This window comes from Stegostoma tigrinum, chromosome 9 (assembly GCF_030684315.1).
Source record: "Stegostoma tigrinum isolate sSteTig4 chromosome 9, sSteTig4.hap1, whole genome shotgun sequence".
Taxonomy (NCBI): domain Eukaryota; kingdom Metazoa; phylum Chordata; class Chondrichthyes; order Orectolobiformes; family Stegostomatidae; genus Stegostoma; species Stegostoma tigrinum.
The window spans coordinates 34,355,749-34,376,173 of NC_081362.1; the positions used below are offsets into that span (position 1 = coordinate 34,355,749).

Consider the following 20,425-nt stretch of genomic DNA (forward strand, 5'->3'; position numbering starts at 1 on the left):
TGCAGCGAAAGCTTCAGCCTTAAATTTTAGACTAATGTGCTGGGCTCTTCCATCATTGAGGATGGGGATATTGTGGAGTCTTCTCCTCCAGTGAGTTGTTTAATTGTCCACCACCATTCATGACTGGACGTAGCAGGATGGCAGAACTCAGATGTCATCCATTGTTTATGGGATCGCTTTGCTCTGTTTTTCATTTGTTGCTTATGCTGTTTGGCATGCAAATAGTCTTATTTGGTGGCTTCATCAGGTTGACACTTCATAGAACATAGAACAATACAACATAGAACAGGCCCTTCGGCACTCGATGTTGCGCCAACCTGTGAACTAATCTAAGCCCATCCCCCTACACTATCCCTCGTCATCCATATGCTTGCCCAAGAACTGTTTAAATGTCCCTAACGTGGCTGAGTTCACTACATCGGCAGGCAGGGTGTTCCATGCTCTTACCACTCTCTGAGTAAAGAACCTGCCTCAGACATCTGTCTTAAATCTATCACCCCTCAATTTGTAGCTATTCCCCCCACGCCGTACAAGCTGACATCATCATCCTCGGACAAAGACTCTCACTGTCCACCCTATCTAATCCTCTGATCATCTTGAATGTCTCTATTAAATCCCGTCTTAGCCTTCTTCTCTCCAATGAGAACAGTCCCAAGTCCCTCAGCCTTTCCTCATAAGGCCTTCACTCCAGACCAGGCAACATCCTGGTAGATCCCCTCTGCACCTTTTCCAATGCTTCCACATCCTTCCTGTAATGGGGTGACCAGAACTGCATGTAATATTCCAAGCGCGGCCGCACTAGCACTTTGTACAGTTGCAGTATGACATCATGGCTCTGGAACACAATCCCTCTACAAATAAAACCTAATACACCGTAAGCCTTCTTAACAGCACTATCAACCTGGGTGGCAACTTTCAGGGATCTATGCACATGGACACCAAGATCCCTCTGATCATCCCCACTACCAAGAATCTTTCCATTGACCCAGTATTCTGCCATCCTATTATCCTTCCCAAAGTGAATCGCCTCTCATTTATCTGCATTGAACTCCATTTGCCACCTTTCAGCCCAATTCTGCAGTTTATCCAAGTCTCCCTGCAACCTGCAACATTGTTCCACACTGTCCACCACTCCACCGACTTTAGTGTCATCTGCAAACTTACTAACCCATCCACCAATGCCTGCGTCCAAGTCATTTATAAAAAATAACAAACAGCAGTCGTCCCAAAATAGATCCTTGAGACACACCACCAGTAACTGGACTCCGGGCTGAATATTTTCCATTAACCACCACTCGTTGCCTTCTTACAGAAAGCCCGTTTCTAATCCAAACTGCAAAATCTCCCTCAATCCCATGCCTCCGTATTTTCTCCAATAGCCTACCATGTGGAACCTTATCAAAAGCTTTACTGAAGTCCATGTACACCACGTCAACTGCCCTACCTTCATCCACATGCTTGGTCACCTTCTCAAAAAACTCAATGAGGTTTGTGAGACACGACCTGCCGTTGACAAATCCATGTAGACTATCTCCAATCAAATTGTTGCTTGCTAGATGATTATAAATCCTCTCTCTTATAATCCTTTCCAAAACTTTTCCTACAACAGACATAAGGCTCACAGGTCTATATGGGTCATCTCTCCTGCCCTTTTCGAACAAGGGCACATTGTTTGCAATCCTCTAGTCCTCTGGTACTAAATCTGTAGACTATGAGGCCTCAAAGATCAAGGCCAAAGGCTCCACCACCTCCTCCCTAACTTCTCAGAGAATCCTCGCAAAAATCCCATCCAGCCCATGGTATTTATCCACCTTTACACCTTCTAGAATTGATAATGCCTCCTCCTTACTAACCTCAATCCTTTCAATTCTAGTAGACCGTAACTCAATCTTCTCCTCTACAATATTCTCCTTTTCCTGAGTGAAAACAGATGAGAAATATTCGTGTAGCACCTCTCCGATCTCCACAAGGTTAACACACAACTTCCCACTTCTGTCGTTGACTTCCTACCCTAGTCATCCTCTTATTCCTCACATACCTATAGAAAGCTTTAGGGTTCTCCTTTATTCTACCTGCTAATGTCTTCTCATGTCCCCTCCTTGCTCTTCTTAACTCTCTCTTTAAATCCTTCCTAGCTAATCTGTAATTCTCCATCGCCTCTTCTGAGCCATCTCGTCTCATCGTCACATAAGCCTCCCTCTTCCGCTTAACAAGAGATACAATTTCTTTAGTAAACCACGGTTCCCTTGCCTTATCACTTCATCATCAGGTATGCCTAATGCTGCTCCTGGCATGTCCTCCTGCACTCTCCATTGAACCAGGGTTGATCCCTTGGCTTGATGGTAATGGTTGAGTGGGGGATATACTGGGCCATGAGTTACAGATTCTGCTGGAGTAGAATTCTGCTGTTGTTAATGCCTGTAGTGCCTCATGGATGCCCAATCTTCAGATAGCAGATCTATTTGAAATTTGTCCCATTTAGCATAGTGGTAGTGCCACACAACAATGGAGAATATTCTCAATGTAAACTTGGGACTTTGTCTCCATACAGATTGCATGGTGGTCGCTCTTATTTATACCATCATGGACAGACACATCTGCAGCTGTCAGATTGGTAAGGACCAGGTCAAATATGTTTTTCTGTCTTGTCGGTTCCCTCATCACCTGCTGCAGATCCAGTCTAGTAGCTATGTCCTTTAGAACCCAACCCGTTCAATCTGTAGTACTGTGCCAAGCAACTCTTTGTGGTGGACATAGATATCCCCCACCCAGTGTACATTTTGTTCCCTTGCCATTCTCAGTGCTTCCTCTAAGTGTTGGTCAACATGGAAGAGTACCAATTCATTAGCTGACGGAGAACAATGCATGGGAATCAACAGGAGGTTTCCTTGCCCATGTTGAATCTGAAGCCCAAGACTTCATGGGGTCCAGAAGTCAATGTCCAGGGCAACTCCCTGTTAGAGCTAATTGGACAACCTTTTTTCTTTTTCCTAGAGTGGAGGTAGCTGTTACAAGTGAGCATAGTTTTAGACAATAGGTGCAGGAGTAGGCCATTCGGCCCTTCCAGCCAGCACTATTCATTATGATCATGGCTGATCATACACAATCAGTATCCTGTCCTGCCTTATCCCCATAACCCTTAATTCCACTATCTTTAAGACCTCTATCCAGCTCTTCTTGAAAATATATTTTCCAGAGACTTGGCCTCCACTGCCTTCTGGGGCAGAGTATTCCATATATCCACCACTCTCTGGGTGAACTCAACTCTGTTCTAAATGGCCTACACCTTATTTTTAAACTGTGTCCTCTGGTTTTGGGCTCACCCATCAGCGGAAACATGCTTCCTGCCTCCAGAGTGTCCAATACCTTAATAATCTTATACGTCTCAATCTGATCCCCTCTCATCCTTCTAAAGTGAGTGGACGTAGATATAGGGGAGATGTCAGAGGTAGGTTCTTTACTCAGAGTGGTAGGGGCATGGAATGCATTGCTGGAGAGGGTAGTGGAGTCAGCCTCATTAGAGGCATTTAAGTGGCTGTTAGATAGGCATATGGATGATAGTATAAGGTAGGGGTGAGATTAGATAAACATTAGGTTAGGGTAAATGTTTGGCACAACATCGTGGGCCAAAGGGCCTGTGCTGTGTTCTATATAACCTCCTTGTGAGTCTGCTTTGCTCCTGGGCCTGGCCAAGGCGGCCATTAACACGTTCACATAGTATGCCCTCGTGCTTACAGTTGTCAACTTTCTGCCTCTCTTTCAAGGCAACATTTGTGCCCTAGTATTCTTGGAGATGGAGCATGTGATGTCAACCAACACTCTCAATGCCTTGAGAGAGATGTAGACACTGCAGGTGGTGGATTGCCTTATTTCCTGCTCCAACTCCATTTTCATTTAATCTCCTCTCTCTTTATCTTAGGTTCATTGCACTGCCCTAAATGAGTTCTACATGTAAGTTAGTTATTAGTGATTTAGTGGTGGTGGATCAAGGTAGAAAGTAATACAGGTGGGAGAAAACCATACAGTTGCGCAAGAAAGCACTATAAAAAAGTTGTTAGTTATGAACACGACTCATATCCATATGAGCACACGTAACTGAAACTATAATTGAATGGTACATGAAAGATATTTTATGTTTTTGAATGAAGATGCTGCTGCAAGACAGTTAAGCTAATTTTCCTAATTATTCACACAGATCAATGAAGGGAGACAAGTTTGACATTTGGAGTCCAACAGAAATGCATTGGATGTAGGTGATCAAGCAAAAACTGAGTTTCTTTTATAAGTGGCACAGTGTGTTAAAACAATGATACTTTCTCTGTCAGCATCACAAATAAATTAAAAGTTCCATTTAATATTGTTAAGGACAAGTTCAGGATGCTACCAGAGAGATGAGTGCCCTAAACCTATTTTCTAATGATAATGTCTTTACCTTCAGCACGCCAATTACTGCCATAGACATTTGGTCAATGTGTCCTCTAGCGGACAATTGTGTTCTCTATGAATCTGTTTAGGATTACAGATGGGTTTAGTCTCACGAATGTAGAAGACTAAAAGATATTTTCATCAACGCAGAAGAATAAGGGGCTGGATTAATGAATATTCATCTTTATTATTTGGAAATAATTCAACTTCCAAATATAAATGAAAAGAAAATAAATTAAGTGGAGTTAACCATGGAACATGGTCCAGTTTCCACTCGATTTTCTTTATTATCCTGCGGGTGGTAGACACACTCAGTACTGTGACACCGAGCCATGAAAAGCTTGATTCTCAGTTCACAGAATATTAGTTGATTAAGAGCACTACAATTGGAATACAAGTAAAAATAGCTGGGAAATGATGAACACAAAGTAAAATGGTTAGCTCAGTTGGTTGGATGGCTGATTCATGATGCAGGTGACACCAACAGCACGGATTTGATTCCTGCATTGGCTGAGATTACCATGAAGGACTCTCCTCAATCTCTCCCCTTGCTTGAGGTGTCTTGACCCTTACGTTAAACCACTACTGGCTGTCTCTCTTTAATGACTACGGTAACATTATCCTTTACATCACGACAATTCACAACAGCAATATCAAATAAGAATCTGGCACTTAGCCACATGGCAGGCCACAGGAGAGGTGACAAATGAAGAAGTTTGGTCAAAGGGATAAATTTAGCATGTTAAGGGAGAAGAGCAATAGGGAAGTGGAGAGGTGTTGGAGGGAATTGCAAAGCGTAAAGTCAAATTGTAAGAGGTCATAAAAGGATGAGATCAGACGCTCAGGAGGCTTGTAGGAGTGGACAGAGTAACAGGCAAGAAACAAAAAGCTTTAAAAAGAGGAGGGCATGTTAAATTTAAGGCAGTACCAGACTGGAAATCAATGTAGATCAGTGAGCACTGCAATGATGAGTGATTAGAGTGATGAGTTTGGATGGGGCAGTAGAGTTCTGGATATGCTCAAATTTATGCTGGTTGGAAGATACAGAAGCCCATAAGTAGATCATTTGAACAAAGACAGGAAGAAAATTTCAGCAGATGAGCTGAGGTGGAGGAAGAATCAGGCAATGTTACAGAGGAAGAAGTAGACAATCATGGCAATGAAAGGGTTGTTTGGTTATAATCTCATCTTTGTCTTAACTGTGCCAATTAGGACTTGAAGCAGGTAGTCACCAAAAAGCAATGAAACTAGACAGACCATCTAGCACAAACCCTAGGCAATGGAAACAAAGGCAAATTCAGCTCAGTCAACTATGTAAAATCCTCCTTACTAATGTCTGGTAACTGGTGTCAAAATTGGGAGTGTTGTTTCACAAATTAGACAAACAACAACCTGATAGTATCACACCAGCAGAATCATATGTTCCAGAACATGAGCCAGCTGACAGCATCACCGTTCCTGACTATGTACTGTTCCACTAGCAGCAGAGGTGGTTGCACAGTGGTACACATTCAGGAGTTGCCCTGGGAATTCTCAACATTGACTCCAGGCCCCATTAGATCAAATATCAGCAAGGAAACATCCTCCTTGATCACCAACTATCCCTCTCGGGTGTTCAGCATCTCTTTCTTTTAAAACTCATTCATGGGATATGGACACTGTTGATGCCTATTCCTAGTTACTCTAGAGGTGGTGATGAGCTGTCTTCTTTAATAGCTGTGGTCCATTGCTATAGGAAGCCACACAAGGCTGTTAGGGAAGAAGTTACAGAAAAATAACCCAGCAACACGGAAGGGAGGGCAATTAATCTCCAAGTCAGGATAGTGTGTGACTTGGATGTGGTGATGTTCCCAAATACCTACTGCCTTGGTCTATCAAGATGGAAGATGCTATCTAAGAAGCCTTGGTGAATTCCTGCAGTGTATATCTGGAAGATGATGCGCACTGCTACTATTAAGCATTGATAGTGGTGATGGTAGATGTTTGTGGATTTGGAACCAGTCGAGCAGTTGCTTTATCCTGGATGGTGTCAAGCTTTTTGAGTGTTGTTGGAGCTACAATCATCCAGGCAAGTGGGGAATATTTCATCAGAGTCTTGTCTTGTGCCTTGTAAATGGTGGACAGGGTTTGGGAAGTTAGGTGGCAAGTTACTCGCCACAGCATTCCTAGTCTCTGACCTGCTTTAGGTAGCTACTATATTTAAATGGTTAGTTCAGTTGAGTTTCTGATCAATGGTAACCCACAGGATGTTGATGCTGGTGGGTTCAGTGAGAGTAAGGCCATTGAATGTCAAAGGATGATGATTATTTCTATCTGGTTGGAGATGGTCATCTACTGACCATTGTTGCAAACGTTATTTACTATTTTTCAGCCCAAACCTGGATACTGTCCAGGTATTAATGCATTCATACATGCACCGCTTCTATAGATCTATAGATAATCTTGGATGGTGGAGGGACCAGAAAGAAAGAAAGAGAGAAAAATGTACTTGTACTTATACTCACCAATGGCCAAGGTTTGGGCTGTTGGGAACAGTTGAAGTTGGTGGAGTTGGAAATGACCTAGAGAAGGATTTCGCTTCCACCAGGAGTGGGGGATTTAAAAAAGTACGGTTGAGTCAGGGAGACCAGTAATAAAAGGGATTAAGTGTCCTCTCATCTCTGATTGACTGCGGATACTATAAAGCCAAATGAAACAGGTAGGTGAAGGGAGTGGCCGAAAACATGAGAAGTGGCAAGGGATTTAGGGACAATAGGACGGCACTGAACTCAGAGCTCTGGAGGTCAGAGAGAGAGAGAAAGGAAATCTGGCAAAGAGCAGCTGAGCAAAGCAGCAGAAAAATTTTAAAAGGAACAGCCCAGTTTACCTTCACTAAATCCAGAGACAGAGCTCCTGAGGTGACATGAGGATTCATAAGTGACACAGGGTCAAGTGGAAGCTGCTGGCTGGGTGAGTACAGATAGTGAGTGTTTGAACCACTACTATTGTTGATTCTTTGTAACATCTTTATTTTGTTGTTTATAGTTTATATGCTTCTGTTTTAATGAGGTCAAGGGAAGAAGGGCCCCTAAAGTAATTCATATCTGATTTTAAGAGCTCTTTAGAAAGAACAAAGAACAATACAACACAGGAACAGGCTCTTCAGCTCAACAAGACTGTGCCAACACTTGGTCTTTCTAAACTAAAAACCTCCTGCCATTACGCGGTTCATACCCCTCTATTCCCTGTCTATTCATACATTGATCAAAGATGTCTCTTAAAAGTTGGCTTTGTATCCGCTTCTACCACCACACCTCTGGCAGCACAATTCAGGCACTTACCACCCTTTGTGTGAAAGAACTTGCCTCTCACATCTCCTCTAAACTTTCTCCTTTTACCTTAAACCTATGCCCCCCGTAAGTGACATTTCTACCCTGGGAAAATGACTGACATTTTATCCGTGGCTCTCATTATTTTGGAAACTTCTTCTATCAGGTCACCCCTCATCCTTCAAAGTTCAACTGAAAACAAACCAAGTTTGTCCAACTTATCTTCATAGCTAACACCCACCAAACCAGGCAACATTTTGGTAACAAAAACAGAAAATGCTGGGAAAACTCAGCAGGTCTGGCAGCATCTGTGGAGAGAAATCAGAATTCACGTTTTGGGTCCAGTGATTCCACTTCATAACTGGTATTCAGGACATCCTGGTAAGCCGCTTCTGTACCCTCTCCAAAGACTCTGCATCCATCTAATAGTGCGACAACCAGAACTGTACACAATATTCCGAATGTGACCTAACTAAAGTTCTATACAGCCGATACATGGCTTGCCACATTTTATACTCTATGCCCCAAATGATGAAGACAAGAATACTATGTAGCTTTCTGACAACCTTATCCACTTATGATGCCACTTTCAGGGAACTATGGACCTGTACGCTTCGATTCCTCTGTATGCTGATACTGGGTTCTGCCATTTACTATAACTTCACTCCTGCATTAGATCTCCCAAAATACATCACCTCACATTTGTCCAGGTTAAACTCCATCTGCTATTTCTTTACCCACATCTCCTGTCCATATATATCCTACCGTGTCCTCTGGCAGTCCTCCTCACTATCTAGAGCTCCCCCAAAATGTGTCATTAGCAGAATAACTAATGAAGTCACCTACATTCCCCCTCAAGTCATTTATGTATATTGCACACAACAGGAGTTCCACCACTGATCCCTGTGGAACACCACTAGTCACGGATCTTCACTCAGAAAAACACCGTTCCATTGCTATTCTGTCTTCTATGACTAAAGCAGTTCTGTCTCCATCTTAGCAGCTCACTGCAGATCCCATGTAATTTTACCTTTTGTATCAGCCTGACTTGAGAGACCTTGTCAAAGACCTTGCTAAAGTCTATGTAGACAATGCCCTCAATCATCTTTTGTCAGTTTCTCAAAAAAACTCGATCAAGTTTGTAATGACAAAGCTCTGCTGCCTGATGCTAATAATTCCATATTTTTTCTACATGTGAGTAAATCTTATCCCCAAGAATCTTCTCCAATAACTTCCCTCATTATTTGTGCTGCCCTTAAACAAAGGAACATGTTGGCTATTTTCCAGACATCTGGGACCGCTCCTGTGACTAAAGAAGATTTCATATAAGGCCCCAGCAATTTCCTCAACTGCCTCCCTCAGCTTTCTGGGGTAGATTTTATCAGGTTCTGGCGATCTGTCTACCTTAATGCTTTTCAAAACACACTCGCCTTTTTTATACTAACATGCCTCAGAATATCAACATTCAGTCATAGAATCATAGAGATATACAAGATGGAAACAGACCCTTCTGTCCAATTCATCCACGCCAACAAGACATCCTAAATTAATCTAGTCCCATTTGCCAGCGTTTGGCCTATATGCCTCTAAACGCTTCGTATTCGTGTACCCATCCCGATGTTTTTTGAATGTTGTAATTGTACCAGCCTCCACCATCTCACCTCTGGCAGCTCATTCTACACATGCATCACCCTCTGCATGAAAAAGTTGCCTCTTAGGTCCCTTTTAAATCTTTCCTGTCTCACCTTAAACCTATGCCTTCTAGTTTGGGGCTCCTCTACCCTGAGGAAAAGATCTTAGCTATTCACTTATCCATGACTCTCATGATTTTATAAACCTTTATAAAGTGGCCTCAGCCTCTGATGCTTCAGGGAAAATAGCCCCAGCCTCTTCAGCCTGTCTCTCTCGCTCAAATCCTCCAACCCTGGCAACATCCTTGTAAATCTTTTATGAACACTTTCAAGTTTCACAACATATTTCCTATAGCAGGGAGACCAGAATTGAATGTAGTATTCCAAAAGTGGCCTAACCAATGTCCTTTACATCTGCAACATGACCTCCCAATACTTTCACTCAATACAATGACCAATAAAGGCAAGTCACCAAACGCCTTCTTCACTACCCTCTTTATCTGTGACTTCATTTTCTTAGAACTATGAATCCGCACCCCAAGGTCTCTGTTTGACAACACTCCACAGGACCTTGCCATTAATATACTATTACGTATGCCTCCTGAGACTAACCTTCCACCACATCTTTGTCCTTTGTGAATGCCGATGCAAAGTATTCATTAAGGACCTCACCCACTTCTTAACTTAGATTGGTTAGGGAGTCGTTAGTAGTCTGGGGGGAATTATTCGGTTTGTTAGTAATTCTCTTAATTCATGCAACATTAGGGTTAAACAAATAAATTGTTTCTTGTTATTTGTAAAGTGGAGATCAGGGATTCTCTTTCTTTTAACCACTCTTTTAACAGATTACGAGGGGAAAGACAAGCTTTTCTGGGTGTTTCTGGAGTAATTATTATAAGGGAAGCTCTAATCCTGTCATAGCAGATTGGGGCTTGGTAATTATCACAGGGTTCAGCCACCTCCTTTGACCTTGAGTGGATCTACACTTCCTCTCGTTATGCTCTAGGTAATTTTACATATACATACGTGAAACAGCTTGGGGTTTTCCTCAATCATGTTTACCAAAGGCATTTCATGGCCCCTTTCAGTCCTCTTAATTTCTTGTTTGAGATCTTTCCTGCTACTTTTGTATGCTTTGTGGGCTCTGTCTGTCTTCAGTTTGCCAAACCATATGTATGCTTCCTTTCTCTTTTTGACTAAGCTCTCAATTTCTAATGTTATCCAAGGTACCCAAATCTTACCATCCTATCCTTGATTTTCACAGGAGCATGCTTGACCTCAACTTAAATCAACTGGCCTTTAAAAGGCGCCTACATGCCAGATGCGGATTTACTCTCAAACTGCTGGCCCCATCTACATTCGCCAGTCCATGCCTAATAATGTGGTCATTAGCCTTCCCCCAAGTTTAGTATTTTCACCAGAGAACTAATCTTATTCCTATCCATAAGTAACTTAAATCTCACAGAATTATGGTCACTGTTCCCAAAAGGCACCCCCACTGAAATTTTGATCACCTGGCCTGGCTCATTATCTAGCACCAGGTCTAGTATGGCACCTCCCCAATTGGACTATTTATATATTTCTTAAAAATCATCCTGGATACACCTAGCAAACTCCCATCTATCTTGGCTCTTAGCACCCTGGAGAAATTAAAATTACCCACCACAACCCTGCTATTTTCCTATTTTTCCATAGTACTTTCACATATCTTTCCTCTACTGCCCACTGGCTGTTGGGAGGCTTGTAGTACAATCCCACAGTGATTACACCCTTCCTATTCCTAAAATCTAACCACATGACCTTGTCTAATGAGTCCTTCAAGGCATTCTCCCTAATCAGTCATGCAACTCCTCCATCTCTTTTATATCCTTATCATGCCCAAAACATTTAAATCCCAGAACATTAAACTTCTAGTCCTGTCCCTCTCCCAACCAAGTCTCTGTAATCTTAACATCATAATTATATATATTACTCGAAGCTCTAAGTTCATTTGCCTGACCTGTCTTTACTCATTGCAATAAAACAAATATACTACAGACCACGATAATAAAATGTGAGGCTGGACGAACACAGCAGGCCAAGCAGCATCTCAGGAGCACAAAAGCTGACGTTTCGGGCCTAGACCCTTCATCAGAGAGGGGGATGGGGGGAGGGAACTGGAATAAATAGGGAGAGAGGGGGAGGCGGACCGAAGATGGAGAGTAAAGAAGATAGGTGGAGAGGGTGTAGGTGGGGAGGTAGGGAGGGGATAGGTCAGTCCAGGGAAGACGGACAGGTCAAGGAGGTGGGATGAGGTTAGTAGGTAGCTGGGGGTGCGGCTTGGGGTGGGAGGAAGGGATGGGTGAGAGGAAGAACCGGTTAGGGAGGCAGAGACAGGTTGGACTGGTTTTGGGATGCAGTGGGTGGGGGGGAAGAGCTGGGCTGGTTGTGTGGTGCAGTGGGGGGAGGGGATGAACTGGGCTGGTTGAGGGATGCAGTGGGGGAAGGGGAGATTTTGAAACTGGTGAAGTCCACATTGATACCATATGGCTGCAGGGTTCCCAGGCGGAATATGAGTTGCTGTTCCTGCAACCTTCGGGTGGCATCATGGTGGCAGTGCAGGAGGCCCATGATGGACATGTCATCAAGAGAATGGGAGGGGGAGTGGAAATGGTTTGCGACTGGGAGGTGCAGTTGTTTGTTGCGAACTGAGCGGAGGTGTTCTGCAAAGCGGTCCCCAAGCCTCCGCTTGGTTTCCCCAATGTAGAGAAAGCCGCACCGGGTACAGTGGATGCAGTATACCACATTGGCAGATGTGCAGGTGAACCTCTGCTTAATGTGGAATGTCATCTTGGGGCCTGGGATGGGGGTGAGGGAGGAGGTGTGGGGACAAGTGTAGCATTTCCTGCGGTTGCAGGGGAAGGTGCCGGGTGTGGTGGGGTTGGAGGGCAGTGTGGAGCGAACAAGGGAGTCACGGAGAGAGTGGTCTCTCCGGAAAGCAGACAGGGGTGGGGATGGAAAAATGTCTTGGGTGGTGGGGTCGGATTGTAAATGGCGGAAGTGTCGGAGGATAATGCGTTGTATCCGGAGGTTGGTAGGGTGGTGTGTGAGAACGAGGGGGATCCTCTTGGGGCGGTTGTGGCGGGGGCGGGGTGTGAGGGATGTGTCGCGGGAAATGCGGGAGACGCGGTCAAGGGCGTTCTCAATCACCGTGGGGGGGAAGTTGCGGTCCTTAAAGAACTTGGACATCTGGGATGTGCGGGAGTGGAATGTCTTATCGTGGGAGCAGATGCGGCGGAGGCGGAGGAATTGGGAATAGGGGATGGAATTTTTGCAGGAGGGTGGGTGGGAGGAGGTGTATTCTAGGTAGCTGTGGGAGTCGGTGGGCTTGTAATGGACATCAGTTACAAGCTGGTTGCCTGAGATGGAGACTGAGAGGTCCAGGAAGGTGAGGGATGTGCTGGAGATGGCCCAGGTGAACTGAAGGTTGGGGTGGAAGGTGTTGGTGAAGTGGATGAACTGTTCGAGCTCCTCTGGGGAGCAAGAGGCGGCGCCGATACAGTCATCAATGTACCGGAGGAAGAGGTGGGGTTTGGGGCCTGTGTAGGTGCGGAAGATGGACTGTTCCACGTAACCTACAAAGAGGCAGGCATAGCTGGGGCCCATGCGGGTGCCCATGGCCACCCCCTTAGTCTGTAGGAAGTGGGAGGAGTCAAAAGAGAAGTTGTTGAGTGTGAGGACGAGTTCCGCTAGGCGGATGAGAGTGTCGGTGGAGGGGGCCTGGTCGGGCCTGCGGGACAGGAAGAAGCGGAGGGCCTTGAGGCCATCTCCATGCGGAATGCAGGTGTACAGGGACTGGACGTCCATGGTGAATATGAGGTGTTGGGGGCCAGGGAATTGGAAGTCCTGGAGGAGGTGGAGGGCGTGGGTGGTGTCACGGACATAGGTGGGGAGTTCCTGGACCAAAGGGGAGAAAATGGAGTCCAGATAGGTGGAGATGAGTTCGGTGGGGCAGGAGCAGGCTGAGACGATGGGTCGACCAGGGCAGGCAGGTTTGTGGATTTTGGGAAGGAGTCTCCACCTATCTGGACTCCATTTTCTCCCCTTTGGTCCAGGAACTCCCCACCTATGTCCGTGACACCACCCACGCCCTCCACCTCCTCCAGGACTTCCAATTCCCTGGCCCCCAACACCTCATATTCACCATGGACGTCCAGTCCCTGTACACCTGCATTCCGCATGGAGATGGCCTCAAGGCCCTCCGCTTCTTCCTGTCCCGCAGGCCCGACCAGGCCCCCTCCACCGACACTCTCATCCGCCTAGCGGAACTCGTCCTCACACTCAACAACTTCTCTTTTGACTCCTCCCACTTCCTACAGACTAAGGGGGTGGCCATGGGCACCCGCATGGGCCCCAGCTATGCCTGCCTCTTTGTAGGTTACGTGGAACAGTCCATCTTCCGCACCTACACAGGCCCCAAACCCCACCTCTTCCTCCGGTACATTGATGACTGTATCGGCGCCGCCTCTTGCTCCCCAGAGGAGCTCGAACAGTTCATCCACTTCACCAACACCTTCCACCCCAACCTTCAGTTCACCTGGGCCATCTCCAGCACATCCCTCACCTTCCTGGACCTCTCAGTCTCCATCTCAGGCAACCAGCTTGTAACTGATGTCCATTACAAGCCCACCGACTCCCACAGCTACCTAGAATACACCTCCTCCCACCCACCCTCCTGCAAAAATTCCATCCCCTATTCCCAATTCCTCCGCCTCCGCCGCATCTGCTCCCACGATAAGACATTCCACTCCCGCACATCCCAGATGTCCAAGTTCTTTAAGGACCGCAACTTCCCCCCCACGGTGATTGAGAACGCCCTTGACCGCGTCTCCCGCATTTCCCGCGACACATCCCTCACACCCCGCCCCCGCCACAACCGCCCCAAGAGGATCCCCCTCGTTCTCACACACCACCCTACCAACCTCCGGATACAACGCATTATCCTCCGACACTTCCGCCATTTACAATCCGACCCCACCACCCAAGACATTTTTCCATCCCCACCCCTGTCTGCTTTCCGGAGAGACCACTCTCTCCGTGACTCCCTTGTTCGCTCCACACTGCCCTCCAACCCCACCACACCCGGCACCTTCCCCTGCAACCGCAGGAAATGCTACACTTGTCCCCACACCTCCTCCCTCACCCCCATCCCAGGCCCCAAGATGACATTCCACATTAAGCAGAGGTTCACCTGCACATCTGCCAATGTGGTATACTGCATCCACTGTACCCGGTGCGGCTTTCTCTACATTGGGGAAACCAAGCGGAGGCTTGGGGACCGCTTTGCAGAACACCTCCGCTCAGTTCGCAACAAACAACTGCACCTCCCAGTCGCAAACCATTTCCACTCCCCCTCCCATTCTCTTGATGACATGTCCATCATGGGCCTCCTGCACTGCCACCATGATGCCACCCGAAGGTTGCAGGAACAGCAACTCATATTCCGCCTGGGAACCCTGCAGCCATATGGTATCAATGTGGACTTCACCAGTTTCAAAATCTCCCCTTCCCCCACTGCATCCCTCAACCAGCCCAGTTCATCCCCTCCCCCCACTGCACCACACAACCAGCCCAGCTCTTCCCCCCCACCCACTGCATCCCAAAACCAGTCCAACCTGTCTCTGCCTCCCTAACCGGTTCTTCCTCTCACCCATCCCTTCCTCCCACCCCAAGCCGCACCCCCAGCTACCTACTAACCTCATCCCACCTCCTTGACCTGTCCGTCTTCCCTGGACTGACCTATCCCCTCCCTACCTCCCCACCTACACCCTCTCCACCTATCTTCTTTACTCTCCATCTTCGGTCCGCCTCCCCCTCTCTCCCTATTTATTCCAGTTCCCTCCCCCCATCCCCCTCTCTGATGAAGGGTCTAGGCCCGAAACGTCAGCTTTTGTGCTCCTGAGATGCTGCTTGGCCTGCTGTGTTCGTCCAGCCTCACATTTTATTATCTTGGAATCTCCAGCATCTGCAGTTCCCATTATCTCTGATACTACAGACCACCACTGTTCAGTAAACTCCTCATGTCTATTCTTCCTTTAAGTCTAACTGGCCCATCAGGTTTAATCCAAAGAGACAAGTCACAGCATGAAAGCTCTAAGCCATGGTTTTCTCCTCCTGCTCTATGTGAGAAGCTAGGCACACTTCCAGTGCATGGGGCCAGGACATGTGCAGAAGTAAATGTGTCTAGCTGCAGATCCTGAAAGCCTGGGTTTTGGCGATGGAGCCGCAGCATGGGACATTGTAGAATACCATGAAGCTGAGAGTATAGTGGTCACCACATACAGATAAGATAAAATGTGAGGATATAGGCAATTCTGCAGCTACAATCAAGACACTAGATGGTACGTTATTTCCCGGTGCTAGGATCTAGGATGTCAGAGTGGCAACAGGACATTCTGAAGGGTATGGGTGAATAGTCAGTGATTGTGGTACATATCAGTTCCAATGACATTGGTTAAACGTATATTATAGGTTAAAGGGATGAGGTTCTAAAAGCTGAATATAAGGAGTTAGGAAGTAAGTTGAACAGTAGGACCTCAAAGATAGCAATCTTGGAATTACTACCAGTATAATGTGCTAGTCAATGTAGAAATAGCAGGGTGTATTCGTACCCTACACTCGTCTTCCCTGGACTGACCTATCCCCTCCCTACCTCCCCACCTACACTCTCTCCACCTATCTTCTTTACTCTCCATCTTCGGTCCGCCTCCCCCTCTCTCCCTATTTATTCCAGTTCCCTCCCCCCATCCCCCTCTCTGATGAAGGGTCTAGGCCCGAAACGTCAGCTTTGGTGCTCCTGAGATGCTGCTTGGCCTGCTGTGTTCATCCAGCCTCACATTTTATTATCTTGTATCAGTTGAATGTCTGGCTTGAAAGACAGTGCAAGTGGGAGGATTTCAAATTCCTAGAACATTGGGTGGGGCAGGTAAAATCAGTAGAAACTGAATGTATTATATCTTTGCAGATACTGAACTAATATCCTGAGGCATGTATTTGCTGGTGTGATTGGGATAGATTTAAACTGTGCTTTAAACTAAAGTATGGGCATGGGAACCTAAGCAGGGTGACAAAGGAAGGAAAACAAGGACAGTTATAACAGAATGAAGAGTCAAATGCAAAAATGGTAGAAATGGTAATCAGGAGTGGGAGGCAAATAGGTCCACAGTACAAAGAAAAGTTATGATGATTAAACATGGCAAAAAGGCAAACTTAAAGGCTTTGTATCTTGATGCATGATACATTCAGAAGAAGACTGTCTAACTGATGACACAAATTGAGGTAAATGATCTCTTAACCATTATGGAGGCACTGGGAATTTACCAGTGATACTAGAATTTTCAGAACGGCAGGAGGGTAAGAGAAAGGTGGCAGGGTAGCACTGTTAAGAAGAGATGAAATAAGGACAATTGTGAGAGATGATCTGGCCTCTGATGAGTAGTGTCCATTTGGTGGAAGTAAATAACAGTAAGAGAAAGAAGTCACTGATAAGAGTAGTGTATTGAACCCCAAAGAGTAGCCTCACAGTAGGAAAGGGTATAAATCAATTAGTACAGCAAATGTAATGGAGCAATGACTATTGGTGACTTCAACCTTCATGTTGATGGAGTAAATCAAGCAGTAAAGAACAGCTACAGTAACAAGATAACAAGGTGCAGAGCTGGAAGAACACAGCAGGCCAAGCAGCATCATACGTCAGCCTTCCTGATCCTATGATGCTGCTTGGCCTGCTGTGTTCATCCAGCTCTACGCCTTGTTATCTCAGATTCGCCAGCATCTGCAGTTCCTATTATCTCAACTACGATAACAAACTCAGAGTATATTAGGGATAGTGGCCTGGAGCAATATTAATGAGCCAACCAGGGAACAGGCTACCCTGGATCTGGTGATGATATAAGTTTAGTAAATGACCTCAGAGTAAAATATCACCTAAGAACAGTGATCACACATGCTAGAATTTAATATTCAGCTTGTGTGAGGGCAACTTTATACAGAACAAAGAACATTACAGCACAGTACCATCCCTTCGGCCCTCGATGTTGTGCCGACCTGCCATACCAATCTGAAGCCCATCTAACCTACACTATTCCATGTACGTCCATATGCTTGCCCAACGACGACTTAAATGTACTTAAAGTTGGCGAATCTACTACCGTTGCAGGCAAAGCGTTCCATTCCCTTACTACTCTGAGTAAAGAAACTACCTCTGACATCTGTCCTATATCTTTCACTCCTCAATTTAAAGCTATGCCCCCTCGTGCTTGCCGTCACCATCCTAGGAAAAAGGCTCTCTATCCACCCTATCTATCCCTCTGATTATTTTATATGTCTCAATAAAGTCACCTCTCAACCTTCTTCTCTCTGATGAAAACAGCCTCAAGTCCGTCAGCCTTTCCTTGTAAGACCTTCCCTCCATACCAGGCAACATCCTAGTAAATCTCCTCTGCACCCTTTCCAAAGCTTCCATATCCTTCTTATAATGCGGTGACCAGAACTGCATGCAATACTCCAAGTGCGGCCGCACCAGAGTTTTGTACAGCTTCACCATTACCTCTTGGTTCCGGAACTCGATCCCTCTGTAAATAAAAACATGGACACCGAGATCTCCCTGCTCATCTACACTACCAAGAATCTTATCATTAGCCCTGTACTTTGCCTTCTGGTTACTCCTACCAAAGTGCATCACCTCTCACTTTTCCGCATTAAACTTCATTTGCCACCTCTCAGCCCAGCTTTGCAGCTTATCTATGTCTCTCTGCAACCTACAACATCCTTCGTCACTATCCACAACTCCACCGACCTTAGTGTCGTCTGCAAAATTTACTAACCCATCCTTCTATGCAGTCATCCAGGTCATTTATAAAAATGACAAACAGCAGTGGACCCAACACCAACCCTTGCGGTACACCACTAGTAACTCGACTCCAGGATGAACATTTCCCATCAACCACCACCCTCTGTCTTCTTTCAGCAAGCCAGTTTCTGATCCAAACTGCTATATCACCCACAATCCCATTCCTTCGCATCTTGTACAATAGCCTATCGTGGGGAAACTTATCGAATGCCTTGCTGAAGTCCATATAACCCACACCAACCGGGTTACTCTCATCTACCTGTTTGGCCACCTTCTCAAAGAACTCAATAAGGTTTGTGAGGCACGACCTACCCTTCACAAAACCGTGCTGACTATCCCTAATCAATTTATTCTTTTCTAGATGATTATAAATCCTATCTCTTATAACCTTTCCCAACACTTTACCAACAACTGAAGTAAGGCTCACTGGTCTATAATTACCAGGGTTGTCTCTACTCCCCATCTTGAACAGGGGAACCACATTTGCTATCCTCCAGTCTTCTGGCACTATTCCTGTAGACAATGATGAGTTAAAGATCAATGCCAAAGGCTCAGCAATCTCCTCCCTGGGTTCCCAGAGAATCTTAGGATAAATTCCATCCGGCCCAGGGGGACGTATCTATTTTCACACTCTGTAGGATTTCTAATACCTCTTCCTTGTGAACCTCAATCTCACCTCGTCTAGTAGCCTGTATCTCAGTATTCTCCTCGACAACATTGTCGTTTTCTAGAGTGAATACTGTCGAAAAATATTCATTTAATGCTTCCCCTATCTCCTCTGACTCCACACACAACTTCCCACTACTATCCATTGATTGACCCTAATCTTACTCTTGTCATTCTTTTATTCCTTAAATACCTCTAGAAAGCCTTAGGGTTTACCCTGATCCTATCCGCCAACAACTTCTCATGCCTCCTCCTGGCTCTTCTGAGCTCTCTCATTAGGTCTTTCCTGGCTACCTTGTAACCCTCAAGCGCCCTAACTGAGCCTTCACATCTCATCCTAACATAAGCCTTCTTCTTCCTCTTGACCAGAGATTCCACTTCCTTCGTAAACCACAGCTCCTGCGCTCTCCAGCTTCCTCTCTGCCTGACAGGTACATACCCACCTGGGACACACAGGAGCTTTTCCTTGAATAAGCTCCACATTTCTACTGTGCCCATCCCCTGCAGTTTCCTTCCCCATCCTATGTTCCCTAAATCTTGCCTGATCTCATAGTAATTGCCTTTCCCCAGCTATAACTCTTACCATATTCTATAACAGCTTCCATCCTAGCTCCCTGAATTTCTGCCTTAAATCCCCATCTCTCTTCCTACCTATGTTGTTGGTGCCTATGTGAACCACGATTTGGGGCTGCTACCCCTCCCCCTTAAAGACCCCAAAAACACGATCAGAGACCTCAGGAACCCTGATACCTGGGAGGCAACACACCAACCGTGAGTCTCTCTCGTCCCCACAGAACCTCCTATCTGTCCCTCTAACTATGGAGTCCCCAATGACTACTCCTTTTCCCCCTTCCCTTCTGAGCAGCAGGGACAGATTCTGTGCCAGAGATCTGTGCCCCACTGCTTTCCCCTGGTAAGTTGTCCCCCCCAACAATATCCAAAATGAGATAATAAAATGTGAGGCTGGATGAACACAGCAGGCCAAGCAGCATCTCAGGAGCACAAAAGCTGACGTTTCGGGCCTAGACCCTTCATCAGAGAGGAATATCCAAAACGGTATACTTACTGTTGAGGGGTATGACCACAGGGGACCCCTGCACTGCCTGCCGGTTCCCTTTCCCTTCCCGTAACCCATTTGCCTTTTTCTTGTACTTGAGGAGAGGCTACCTCCCTGTAACTCCTCTCAATAACCCCCTCTGCCTTCAGAATGATCCGAAGTTCATCCAGCTCCAGTTCCCTAACGCGGTTTTTGAGGAGCTGGAGTTGGGTGCACTTCCCGCAGGTGTAGTCAGCAGGGACACTCGTGGTGACCCTTACCTCCCACATTCTGCAGGAGGGACATTCAACTGCCCTGACCTCCATTCCCATTATTCTAAATTCCCAAAGAGACTGTTGAAAAATAAAGAATAGAAAATAAACTAGTTACCTTACCAATCTGGTGCATAGAACTTTTTTTTGGTTAGAGGAGGAGGATGGGTGGGAGACTCTACCTGAGTAGTGTGGGT

General features: G+C 46.0%; 1 protein-coding gene across 1 annotated transcript in view; it reads right to left on the bottom strand.

Annotated features, from left to right (window-relative positions):
- The window catches only part of rsph3 (radial spoke head 3), a 100,976-nt gene that overhangs the window by 16,293 nt on the left and 64,258 nt on the right, over positions 1–20,425 (bottom strand). The gene's annotated exons all lie outside the window — the stretch shown is intronic.